We start from the raw sequence: 14444 nt of genomic DNA on the forward strand, positions 1-14444 counted from the left end.
ATACAAAGGCTTTAAATGCAGTCTTAGATTTACCATGTGATTCTCCAAATTCTCTCAACTCGAATGCAGCTAGCTTACCAACCAAGATGTCTCTTGTCACAATGGTCACACTCTTGATCTCACTAATAGAAGCAACTTTAACGTTGTAAGAAGAGGGAAATGATCTCAGCACCTTAGCAACAAACTCATCTTCTTCAAGAGTTCTACCAACACATTTGATGTTCATAACAAGTTCATTCACTTTAGCCATAAAGGATGTTATGGTCTCATCTTCTCCCATCTTCAATGTCTCATACTTTCCCTTCAAACTTTGAAACTTAGCAATTTAAACTTGTGCATCTCCTTCATACAAGACCTCTAAATTTTTCCAAATCTCATGTGTAGTCTGAATTTCCATCACATTAGTCATCTCTAAATCGGTCAAGGCACTCAGCAATGCTTCCTTAGCCCTTATGTTATCTTCAACTTCCTTGATTTCATCAGTAGTAACCAGTCCATTCAGAGGAACATTGTAGACATTCTTTGTAATCTTCCAATAATCTTATCCAAGACACTTCAAGTGAACTTCCATCCGGTCCTTCCATACAGTATAATTATTTCCATTAAATCTAGGACTCTCCTTTTTGAACACATAAGTTGTCATCCTGGATCTCTTCAAGCACTTAAGCTTCTTCCAGAGGATCTAGCTTTGATACCACTTGTTGGCAACAACAAGGAAGAAAAACTAAGAGGGGGGTTGAACCCGTTTTCATCGCATTAAAAAATTAAACATAATCTTGGATCTTGATCAACTGCAATAAAAAGAAAGATAACAACAATAATAGAAACAAACATAACACCACAATTTTTGACATGGAAAACCCGGTTAAGGGAAAAACCACGGTGGGAACCTACCCACAATGAGATTATACTCTATAGTAGTATGTGTAAATATTATAATGGGGAGTGAACATGCACTCAGGCACACTACCTTGAGCTCACTGCTCAAATTCTAATGACCCAAAATGCTACAACCCTTAGGGAAGGTTCACTACCTTACAAAGATATTCAGACTACAATTCGACAAAGATGAACTGCAAAAATAACATCTGCTAATGCCTGATGACAGTCCCTATTAAGCTTATATGTCTGCTCTACACCAATCTTTGCTAAACACACCACACCAAAAGATGAATTCACTTGATCACACATACACCACTCTCTGATAATGTAGACTCAACAACAACACCTCACCGAGCCACCAATTACATAAATATAACACCCATTTATACAAATCATCAACCTTGACTACAAGGTTGGCCAAACCCTTAACACCTAATTACAAAATTACATCACATGATACATAAATAGACCACCAAACCAATACAATGTCTAAACAACATAGCATGGACCTAAATCAACTCTTCAACCATGCATGACCATTGGAAACTTCGCCAAGATCAATCGCAACATATTGCACCATCAAAAATACCGAATAACACGAAGAATATCACCAGACCCATAAGATCATTAATAATACAAACATTGATCAAAGTGGACCATCAAAATAAATAGGACATGATTAGGAAACACCAAAAAGCATGTTAGAACCATCCACAATAGCTGCACCAACACCACTTAATCAAATCTTCATTGATCAACATGCTAACACTCAAGAACACTTAACAACAACAACTCAGACAAGAAAGATAGCTTGCAGAGCATCAAATCACGAACCATCTGAAATGAAGATACACATGAACATCCCAAACACTCTCCCAAATCTGCAACACAAGATATGATCATACCAAAGCACAATGAATCAAACACAAGAACACTGCAATACTGAACACTAAAAACCAATCTCCATATTGGAATCCACAACTTGAACATAGCATGATGAAATCAATAAAGAATGAAGTATCTCTATTTGATTCAACATATCAAATAGATAAACCAACCAGATCAACTCACTGCAATCATCGGATCACAAAAACATCTCTGCAACACCAAAACACAGGAATATGTTGACATCAATGACAACAACATATCCTAGAAGCAACAATATCCAATATATCTCACATACCTTGACCCTTGGCGCTATACCCGGAATGGAGGGTTCACTCCTTGTTTGCAACGTGTTTGTTTTTGCAATGAGATATCTGTACACCTTGGTTCCTTATACCATAGTGTTCAAAGCTCCATTGTTACATAATAAGGCTCAATGGTGAATATATTATGCTATGAATAAAGACACATAAGTTTGTGTATCTATCATCTCCAATATTTCCATTTCATTTTTTTTATCTTACTTTGCATGATCATTCTCTCATCAACTGTCTATATCTCTAATCTTTCATTCTCATATCTACTAACATTTCTTCTTAGTTAATTTAATCATGTGGTACTAACAATTCTTCTATTACTTACTAGCATGGTATTGTTAAAATTGGTCTCAATTCCACAATTTTTCAACCAATTTTCCAAGGGGGCATATTTACACCCTAAATGTCACCGGGGCATATTGGGGCAAATTTTTTTTCATTTTCTTTGAAACAAAGTTGTTTTGACATTTTCTCAAAGAGGAGCAAATTTAGACACCTAAAAATGTCTCATTAGTCATGTACTAATTATTCATCTTTATTAGTTAAATAATTCTTTAATTATTTAATTAAGCTAATTATTCATTCTTCTCAGCTTAATTTTAATCATTTATCATATTCTAATTATTCTATTTCATCTTAATCAATTAATCATTTAACCCTTTTCTAAATATTAATTAAATATTAATTATTTAATTAATTATGATTTAATTCCTTTGATTAAATAATCTTTATTATTTAATTAAATACAATTTTTAAATAATTAAATTATTTCTTTAAATTATTTAATTAGTTAATTAATTCTTCAATTCCAAATCGCAAATTCTAATTTTATCTAATTTCAATATTCTTTTAATTCAAATTCAAATTCAATTTGAATTTCCCCAAATTCCAATTTCGTCTAATTTCAAATACATGTGCATTTCAATTTCATGATTTTAAAAATCAAAGTCAAAGACATAAAAAAATCAAATTGAATTCCTAAATCAAGTTTGCATGAATTCAAAGATCAAACTGCATTTAAAATAAATTCAATAATTAATTCAATATCATGCAAAAATCAAATTGAATTTTTAAATCAAGTTCAACTATCATGCAAATCAAAATTGAATTCAAATTTAAATATCCTACAACACATGCTAAATTAATAAATAATTGAATAATTAAATCATTTCTTTAATTTTCCTCCAATCATTCTTTTTCTGTCTCCTAATTAGCTTTTTCTAAATAAAGCTTTCTTTGTCATCAATCAGTTAACTATTTAATCTCCTTTTCTATCTTTCAATCAGTTTTTTTCTCAATCAGTCATCTCCCTAGTTAACTCAATTAATTTTATTCAGTCATCAATAATTAATAAATAATTGAATAATTAAATCATTTCTTTAATTTTCCTCCAATCATTCTTTTTCTGTCTCCTAATTAGCTTTTTCTAAATAAAGCTTTCTTTGTCATCAATCAGTTAACTATTTAATCTCCTTTTCTATCTTTCAATCAGTTTTTTTCTCAATCAGTCATCTCCCCAGTTAACTCAATTAATTTTATTCAGTCATCAATTCAATCAATTGAGTTCCACCTCTCAATCAATAGTCAACTATAATTCAGCATGTGAGTTCACTTGAGCTCCACCTCTTATTCAATCCTCTCCAAAAATCTATAAATTAAGCATCAATTCTCAATTTTCAACAATCATGGACTTTGAATCTTTGTGCCATCTTTATGTAGGTTAGCAGTGCAATATTTGAGGGCCAACATCAATACTCAAAGAGGAGAAGAGAAATTAAAGCGACATGCAATAATGGAATAGGGAGTTTTGATTGAATATTTTATATCCTTATTGTTATCTTGCATACTTTCATTTATTTATTTAGAATTCTTTAGCTAAAATAGGGATTCATGATTTCCTTATTATTTATAGTTAATTATAATGAATTTTACAGATAAACAGTAATATTTAATAATATTATTTACTTACCCCCACCAAATCAACCAATCGGATAATAGGGTAGGTAAACTATGTTGAACGCAAGATATCACTGAGAGGGGGGGATGAATAAGTGATTTCCAATCTTAACCCTTTTCTATCCTATGTGTGTATACTGGTTAACTAATCTAACATAAAGAAGACATACCGGTTAGATGGGAGAATGACACAAATGCAACCACACATAAAAGGGACTGTTGGTTCCCAAAAATGGAAGAGTTTACACTATCACTGAGCAGAGACCAAGTTGATTCCTCCAAATATCTATGGAGAGCCACCTCCAACTATCAATATCCATCAGGCTTGGACCAACATTAACAAGGACACACAGTCCTTCTGCACTTTAGGCTCTACAAAACCAAGGAGGGTGATCACTTTAGTAAGATCTTCTTCTCTTTGCAACGATACTCGGGAACTTACTAAAAACAAAGGAGATTATCTCATGAAAAGACTCAACAAAAAGGGAGAATTCTCAAGGATGGAAAATCCTTTAGTGATCCTCAACCTTAAGCTGGAGTATGAGAAAGGGTGGGACAACTTTCAAAAAATACATAAAACTTAACAAATGATATTCTGATATTTGTAGAGATTCATTAGTTGAAAGAAAAACAAGATTGAAGAACAAAACCGGTTACAAGCATTGATTAATGCCTTACTCCATTGGGCAACTGAAAGAAGTAAAACATAAACCTGAAAGTGCGACAGAAATTGATTTGATAACATAAGATCTGAGATGATACTGCCTTACAATACATCCCATTTGTAACCCTAACCCAAAACTACTTATCTAAAATCCTTTCATAAGTCCTATCATTCTGCAACTCCATTTAAGCAATTTAATTGACCCCTTGGGCCCAAGCATAAACACAAAGCTACATACATCATAACAATGCACTAAATGAAATATACCCTTGATTCATTTCACTTAAAAACTGACATAATCATGAAATGGAGAGAAAATGATTGGAATTATATTTTTCTATAAGTAAAATGCTATCTCTGTTACAAGATAAAATTTATGCATAATTCCTTCAATAACCTGTACAAAATTTGACACTAAAACACTTCTTTATTTTCTCTGTAAAATATTTTATAGCTTGTTTTCTTCCCTTTGACTCACTACTGGAAACAGACTAGGAAAACTCAAGGAACAGGAAAACTGAACCTATAAGATATTTCCAGCAAAATCTAAACCCTTCTTCTGGCCATGATTTCCCTTTTTATAGAATTAAAGGGAGTGACAAGCTTTTGGCCAGAAGATACATGTTAATAGTAGATTCATTCTTTAACAATTATCCCTAAAAGGCCGTATGCAATTCTATTAAAAAAATGTTTACATGTCCATGCGTTGGCACCTGTGAATCATCATTCTTAACCGAAAATTGGTAGGGTCAAAAAAATTTGAGCCATGTCATTATCTCCCTGAAACCTTCGGATGGAGTGTGAGATGTTGTGCTTTTGTCCTATTGAGCATTTACTTTCTAGGAAAGGAAATGGGGTTCTGGCAAGAAGAAAAGTTGCCTCTAAACTAGAGGAGGAGCTTCAACCTTCATGCCCAGGATCAGAGGTAGTGGGAGGGGGAGTTAGAGGGTAAACATAATATGTTGGGGAGGGGTCATAGATTCCATGCAGCTACATGGATGGATTAATGCTACTCCCTACCCAGACATGTTCCTTTTTCTTTTCTCTATGGGCTCTGTCTCAAAACCCCCTGCCACCTAGTGATAGAGTAGACACAAAGGTTGTGCCATGTCTGGCCTTTCTTCATAAGAATAGGCTTACATGCCCCCTTTGGAAATCCTCCCCACTTTCACATCCCCTATGGGAATAGACATACTCACACATGAGAGAAAAAATCCATCCAGTATCACAGAGTATATTGCAACTCCATCTACAAGCTTGCTCAAACATCATTTCCTCTACAGAAGGAAAAACTACATTTGGAAAATGAAAAGGCTTCATACTCTTCTACCAATTTGATCACCACCTTTTTGTATTTATAGTTGAACAATACTTCATCAAGTAGTGTCTATTCTTGAAACATCATCACTCTGATGTTCTCAATTTACTCTGCCAACTATGGACACTAGAATTCATGTATATCACATCTATTGTATTGTTCTATCAAGGTTGATTTGATGCGAGTGATTTTATCCTGATTTTATTCTTCCATGGGGGTACATTCTTTTGCTTTAGAATCTCTGCCAACAGAAAAATATCTGAATGCATCAGAGAACTCATGATCCATCACACTTGAACTAGAAGCTTAGCCAAATCCTTTCACATCTCCAAGCTATCACTTTGACTATCTAATCCATCCTCAATCGACAAGTCTGAATCCCATTCATTCTTCCTTTCCTGCACAAGCTACGAATGATGCCTTTAGAATCCCTCCTAATTTCTCATTTGAAACTCAACCTCGGATCTCATCCATCTTGGCAAATCTAACGGTCATTATTTGCCGACTTAGCACTTGACTTTCCATCTATATCCGTGTACCCACAAAATCCCGACTAAATAATACCATATCATCCTTCGATCAAACTCTGTCAGTGGTCCCACTATAGGTCTTCTTGATCATCCTAGGACACATGGCATCATCTTGTGATTCCATGGTCTGTAACCTCCCTACAACTTCCATCGCGGGAACACAAGGGCCATCAGATCTATTCATACTTTACCGCTTTGCACAATGCTGGTTAATTCCTCCAGAATTAAAGATCGAGCAATTTTTACCTCAAAACAAAACATCTCCATTCATTTTCAACTCGTGCAAATTGATGGGACTATTAGTAGACCAACCTTTACCGCCCAAGAACTGGTAACACAATGCTTCAACTGGTTATACTACCAACATCACCGGTTTTCACTAATAACACATGGCACATTCGCGTGGTGACGCGATCTTTAAAATCCTCACATCTTTGATCACGGTGAAGCATAAACTATTGGATCCATCCTGTCTTTAGCAATTAGTCGAAATATTTTAGGATTTTAGAGTGTAGGGAAATCATGGGCATGGACATTTAAAAGGAAACTAGTCATAAGGAAATTTTTTGTGACTTAGGAAAAATCATTTTTCATAAACCGGTTTATCATCACTTAATGTTTAGGGAATAGGATGACCCCACTCAAGGAAAGGGTACCCTCGGCCTTAAGTGGGAAAAAGTAATAGTAGAATATATCATTGCTAGGGTTTTCTTCACAAAATGTAAGAAACTTTGATAAACCCTAAACCCTAGACCTTGGATCATTCACACAGGATACAAATAAAACCCTAAAATCAATATTTGAGCTCAAAAATTGAAAATTTCATGCAATCAATTTTTAGAGCTATCAGGGACATCGCATAATATCAGGTGTATGAGTAAAACACAAGATGGGAAAAACCTTGGTGAGAAATGTTGATGGAGTCTACTGCTCCAATCTAACCTCCCAATGAAAACCTTGATTACAACATTTAGGGCACCAACACAAGGAGTACCACTCCTACTTTAGGGAACCAACCCACGGAGCACCAACCCCTGATTTTAGGGAACCAACCCCTGCACCAAGCTCCAACTTAGTGATTACAAAATCATATATCAAAAACAAAAGTAATCTCCTTGTTACAAAATAACTTTGTAACTCTCATGAAAATATCTCCACTGGTTCTCCTCCATCTAATTTTCTGTCGGTTCTCTGCTCACCTTCACTTTGTTGCAACGTTATCTTTTGCTACAACTCACTCTTTGTTGCAACCTTATCGATTCGGCCTCTACTTCTTCTTTGCTGGTATACTGCTCTTTTTTGGTTCTCTTCTATCACATTGTTGCTAACCACCACCAACCTTCTTCACTCAATCAATTGTCTGCTATCTAATTATTGTCTGTTCTTAGCTTACCGGTTCTCTCACTGACTCTCATTGTGCTCTTCTCATTTCTACAATCTTCTCTGGATCTTCTTGGCTCGTTCAATCACCATCAATGCACTCTTATGTCAAACTTAATGCCAGACTATCGGTTACCTCACTCTTTTTGGTTGAACTCTTCTAACCAGTTCTCTCTCACACTCAGTATCTTCTCTGATTATCGTTGAGCACTTTACTAGTCAACTCTCTTCACTAGCTTCACTCGCTTATGCAACAGCCCCATTTACATCTTTGATTCGCACTCTTATAGCCAAAATTTCCCACCTAAACATGAGTTCAAATATTTGTGTGCTAGCATTTCTGCCATACACTAAATCTGCATCCAATCTAATCTTTGAACATCATGGCATATCATATCCGATCAGATCTCATGTCCTTGATTAATGACTTACAACTCATCAATCAACATTGACATACTCTTTACCTTTTAACACACGTCTTCTATCTTTAGCCATCTGTAGCATGATTTTTGGACTTATGACTAGTCAATCACATGCCTGATGTGGTTTCATTCACCCACTTCGATTTGCAAGATCAATATGTACTAGATCTCTTCTATTTCCTTGATCTCGAGTTGCAATCCTCTACCATCCTTCCTTGAGCTTTTTAGTCATCTTTAAATGTTGGACCAACCACCAACAACCTCACCAATACACAACACCGACCTGTGCATGCATGCCACTTCACCTTCATGTGGTACCTTTATCAACATCCACCTTGGCTCACTATGTCGGTCTAACTTGGTCACCAACCAATAGCACACAACCGTGTTCATCTACCAGTTCACCAACCCTGTCGGTTATACCCTAACCGGTCTTCCTTCAACTCTACACTTTGTTTCTCTTCCAGTGGAACACCCAAACTAGTCAGCACACTAGCCAACCTACCTCATGCACATCTTCAACAAATGGGATCCTTTCACTTCAGCACCTTTTCAACTTACCAGTTGACATCTATACTATTAGTATCTTCTGCATGTATACTGGTAAGATACCATGCACATTGGTGGCACTAAACTTCATCTACATTCTAACAACATCCTCTATCTGTAGTTGTTCACCATTGCCTTTATCATCATCATCTCGAACATCATCTCAACTGGTTTGTCAACATAACAAACCCATCACTCCTTTACTCTTCCTTCTTTGTCTTGATATCTCAACATGTCTACCTAGCTGATCCGGTGCATATCCCTGATTTCATGCACCTAAGGCAACCTAGTGTTTCACCGGTTGATCCAGTGTGAGGCTTCAATCACTTGTCTTCTATTCTTCTATCTTATCTTGGAGGACTATGATGCATTCCATGCACAATAGGAGATAAGCTCCACTTATCGATGGGAGTGGATCCTTGTCATCTACATCTGGCATTGCACCAATATGGCTTCCCTATTTGAGCATACAAATATTTAAATAGGCACATATTATCTAGTTGGGCACACTCTACTTGAGTCTTATCATCAACCATATCTTCTTCATTAGGTGACTACATCTTTATCTAGTGGGAGTCCTATTGTTTCACATCCACATATCATACTAGTTGGTACTTCTGCATTAGCTCACCTTGTAGATCCACTTGTCAATTGGCAACAATGTACTGTCAAGAAAACACTTACTAGTTGTTATACCATACTAGTCTCCAGTCCATGTCTTCAACACAAGTTAATACTAACTTGTGTACCGGTGACTCCAATGATCATTATGCTAGTTGACACTCTCTTCCTTACCGGTGACCTTCTATTCTTAGTTGACATGCATCAATGACAACACTACTCATCAATGTCCCATATCGGTTGCCACCTTATACCGGTTGACATAAATGACAATACCATGCAAACAATATCCCCCTTTGGTATTGATGTTAACACATGTTGTATCCGACATACTACAAATTCTCTTTCTCCCCCTTTGTTTGTTCCATGGATTCTCACACATGTAGTATGCGTGATACTACATAATCTCTCTCCCACTTTGACAACAATGGAAAAGGGCACTATCAAGGTTTGTCCCCTCCTTGTGTCTATCAGGCAATAACACATTTCTCTCCCCCATTTTCTCTATCAGATGCTACTCCTCCTTTGACCATCATACATTGTGATAGGCCCTAAAATTATGTTTTGCAAAATTTTGGTCACTAGGTAAATTTTGGTTTTTTTGGACTTATCTTTCCTTCTGCCAAAGCTTCAAGGTTTAGGGTTTTAGGTGTTGTGATTTCTGATTAAGTCTTGTTATTGAAAAAACCTTGAGCATGTTATGTTTCATCATTACCTTTTCCACTTAAGCCAAGGGTTGGTTATCGTTGGTGGGGCCATTTTATTTCCTAAGTGCTAAGTTTTGTTCAGCCAATCCATTAAATGTTTTTCCTAAGTCGCACATAAATTTCCCTATGGTCAGTCCCATTTTAATATTTGTGCCTGTGCCAATCAAATTTTCCTAAGTCTAATGTTTTTAATTCTTTGACCGATTGATAAAGGTAGGATAGATCTATTGGTCCGCACTTCCCCATGGTCAAAGGTGCAAGGAAGATAAAGACCATGACATCAAGAGGTGATGCCACATGTCCTCGATGGAGAAGGGTGAGGCAGAGGTTTGGATTTTCAAACTTGTAATATTACCGGTTCCCAGCAAGTAAAACCTAAGTTACTAAAGATGAATGTTTCTGCACATGCTTATATCGAACGGTGATGTTTTAATTTTGGTCCAAGAAGTACTTGGGAGTTAGCAGCCATTGTTAAGTGACCAGTGTAGTTGGAAAGTAAATACAAAAAAGATCCAACCATTTCCATGATACTGCAATCGAGAGATGCGAGGAGATTATGGATTGTGCCATCGAGAGATGATGCCACATGTCCAAGGCGGGCCAAGGAAAGCCGATGGTGGGGTCACTGAAAGTGGTGAAATAGGTGATGAGTTGGATATGTCATATCATGCTAAGGGTGGAACAATTTGCCACATTGGAGGGTCAATGTCAGATTGACTGATTTGGTCCGTATGATTTGCCAGCTTCAAAGATGATCGATGATTAGGTTTTAAACTTTTCAAATGCAAGTTTGAGTCATTATTTTGCTCACGCAAGTAATAATGGTAGATGAGACATTGGCATTTTATTCTAGGCAGTAATAAAAGCACTCTTAAAGCTATTCTTGATTCATAAAGAAATTCAAAGCAATTGAGAAGACATTCCCGCAACTGAAGAAGATTGAGATGATTTCTTGCAACACGTAATTGCTATCCATCTGGTGTAATCACAATAGTAATTTTGTCTGAGCTCTTTCATTTGTTCTTGAAGCAATTAATGTTATAAATTGTGCACAAAATTGTAGGAAAAGAGTTTCAATTGTTCTAGGGTTAGAAGCTAAATAGATAAAAGTGAAATTTGCTTAAATTACTATTGTAATTTAAATCTTTTGTTGACCCTAGTATTTTCCTTCTCAATTTTAAGTTGTAGTAGAAAACCCTAGTTCAAAACATGGCTCCCTCATGAAAACATTCAGGGCAGACTGAATACCTAAAAAGGAATCTTTATGATGATTTCTTGGACTAATTGAAACCCTCGACAAATGATAGATACAAGAGGCATAAATTTGTTATTGGAAAAACCCTAGGAGAAGGGTTAACTGATAAAGCATACCGCTTGGTAGATGTTAGGATACCAATGACCAGATTAGAGATTTTAAAATTATGGTATGGACAAAGGAACTTGTATTCCCCACTATCAAGTCCCTGGTAGTATGATTTAGGTTAATTAGTGGTGTCGGATGTCTTCATGGATGTTGACCTTCTCAAGGCTATTGCAAACATATATGACCTTGTCTTGAGGGTTATTAGGGGAAATGAAGGAGAGACTTTACTGACCATCAGAAGAGAAGAATTCCAAGAAATTTTTGACCTATATGAACCATCTACAAACCTAGTGAATGTAGACCTGAATGAGTTAAAAGTAGAGTATTATAAAATAAAGGATTTCATTTCAAGTAATTTTCTTCCAATGCATTTGGCTAGAGCAGGAAACACAACATATAACATTGGCCCTGGTTCAGAGGATCCATTCCCTATTGGTTCTTTTTCTCCCTATTTTCAGGCTACCTTTTTCTTTTTGTGTCAGATGTTGGGCTTCAATCCAATTATAGCTATGCCACCTGATTTCATGTATATGGCCATGTAAATTCAACATCCAGATTATACAGTGGTTTTTGACTTTGCCCCATACCTTGAAGATAAGATTCATGAGGGGTTACATGATATTGAAAATGAAGTGGCTATTGCTAAATTCTACTGGTATTCCTTGCTCATGCACGTGTTCCTATATAGGAATGTAGATTTCTTTGAAGATACCATGAACCTCAAAAGGACAATTGATAATAAGGAAATTCCAGTGCAGCTTTGGAGCATGGATATGTCTTGCAACAGACAGGAGGCTAGTTTTGTAATATTTGATAGCAACTTTGCTTCTAAGTTGAGGCAAAGGTTGACAGTAAACCCACCAAGGATCCCCAAGGAGCTTCAATATTTTATAAGGCCTAAAGAGAGTTTGCCACTTGTTAGGATTGAGCACAATTGGGGGGATTTCATCCCTTATCATGTAAGCATTACTATCAGGATCTATGGTTTCTCTGGTCAACCACATGTATTGCCTTTTAATGTTCCTTTGAGAATGGATTTTGCTAATGTAATGTGGCAGATATGGTGCATTCATGACAAGGAATTAAAGGTAAATGACAAAGGAACAATTTTCCCTGATTATACCATCATCCCATATTTTGTAATTATGAAAGGAGGATATGAAAATTTTGGTAAATTACTTGCACCATATCATTTAGGAGTGAGCATAGCTAGACATAGTGATTTGGAGGGGTTTTACAATATCTTCAAGACAAGAATAAAATGAGGTATATTGCCTTATGAGAATAAATTTCCTAAGGATATAATTAGAAATGAATTTGATTCCATGACTTAGGAATGGAGGAAAGAGAACTGGATAATTTTCAGGAAGCTATGGGCTGCAATTATAGAAAATGGATCCAAGCTATGATCCAACAAAGGATTTTACTCCATTTTATGCTAAAGGCAATTTTGTTATGAACAATTTTGATGAATTGAAGCTAATATTGAAGGAGAAGAAGCCCAAACTTGAAGAATTTCATGGCCTACAAGTTGAAAGAGGGGATTTACATCATCCAACACCCATCATTGTGGAGGGATCAACTTTGATTCATCAAATAGGGATGCAACAGTCAAGCTCATGGCCTCCTTTGCCTCAAAAAGAATATTGCATGGTAGAAAAGAGACATGTTCATGAATCTTCTCAAAAGAGAGAAAGAGAAGAAACAAATGATGAAGAGGAGAGTAGGAGCAATGGTGGAAGGTTAGTAAGGAGAAAAGGTAAAAAGATAATGAAGATAGAGCCTTCCCCAAGGATGCACATCAAGCCTTTTAAAGGATTCAAGAGAATTGATCTTGAAGACTAAGATAGAAGTCTATTGCCATCACTCGTGCCCTTTTCACCTGTAAGGCGAGATGAAGAACAAATGGAAGAAGATATGTTTGTAACAACAAGTGTATAAATGCAAATTGGTATTCCTCTTTTGCCCCCTAATATGGAGTTGGACCTCACTCCTTTAGATATTCAAGGTAAATCTTTCAGGGATTCAAGAAAAGAAGAATGTGATAAGTTCCTTCAACATGATACTTTTGTGAGGAGCCCAACCTTTTTGCAATTAGTATGGAAGATGAATATAGAAGAATACAAAAGGAGAACTACTGAGAAAAGGGCCCAAAGGCTAGATAGGTTTGATCAAGAAAATCAGGAAGAGATCAAGAATGAAATGATGGAAGAGTTTAAGGAAATCACTGCATATGAGGGCAGGATGATTATAAGTCAAGTTGGAGTCCTAATTTTACAAGAATGGGACATAGCAGATGCAGTGGGTTTTGATGCAATTAGGAAATCAAAAGGCCAACAATTCAGTTCAAAGGAGGAAGCAAGGTTAGCATTAAAAGGATAAGATTTTGTATATGATTAGGCAACCTTGGCAATATGGGCACTAGAGGAAGGACCTATAAATCCTAAAATTAATGAATTAAACTCCAATTTGAGGGGAGGCCTTATTGTAAAAAGATAATCTGACACATCAAGTGTAGTGGCTACAAAGTTGAATGTTGATGTTGCTAAATTGGCACATGAGACTTCAAAAAGAGAAGCCTTGGAAAAGGCAAAATTAATGAGAAAGTTTGAAAATCTTTTCAATGATTACAATGCAGCTCAACAAAGGTGTGTGGAGTTGCAAATGAGAGTGCAACTTATCAAGCAGGGACAAATAAAGGTTTCCTTTCATGCACTTACAGGGACATCTCTGTCATCAATGTCTAGGCCATCACCTATTGTCTAGGAAGAAGAAGTAGTTCAACCTGACATAAATGTTGGCATCCCCAGTATATCATTAGTCCCATATGATGATGATGAGCCTGAAGCC

This window comes from Cryptomeria japonica, chromosome 10, assembly GCF_030272615.1.
Source record: "Cryptomeria japonica chromosome 10, Sugi_1.0, whole genome shotgun sequence".
NCBI lineage: Eukaryota > Viridiplantae > Streptophyta > Pinopsida > Cupressales > Cupressaceae > Cryptomeria > Cryptomeria japonica.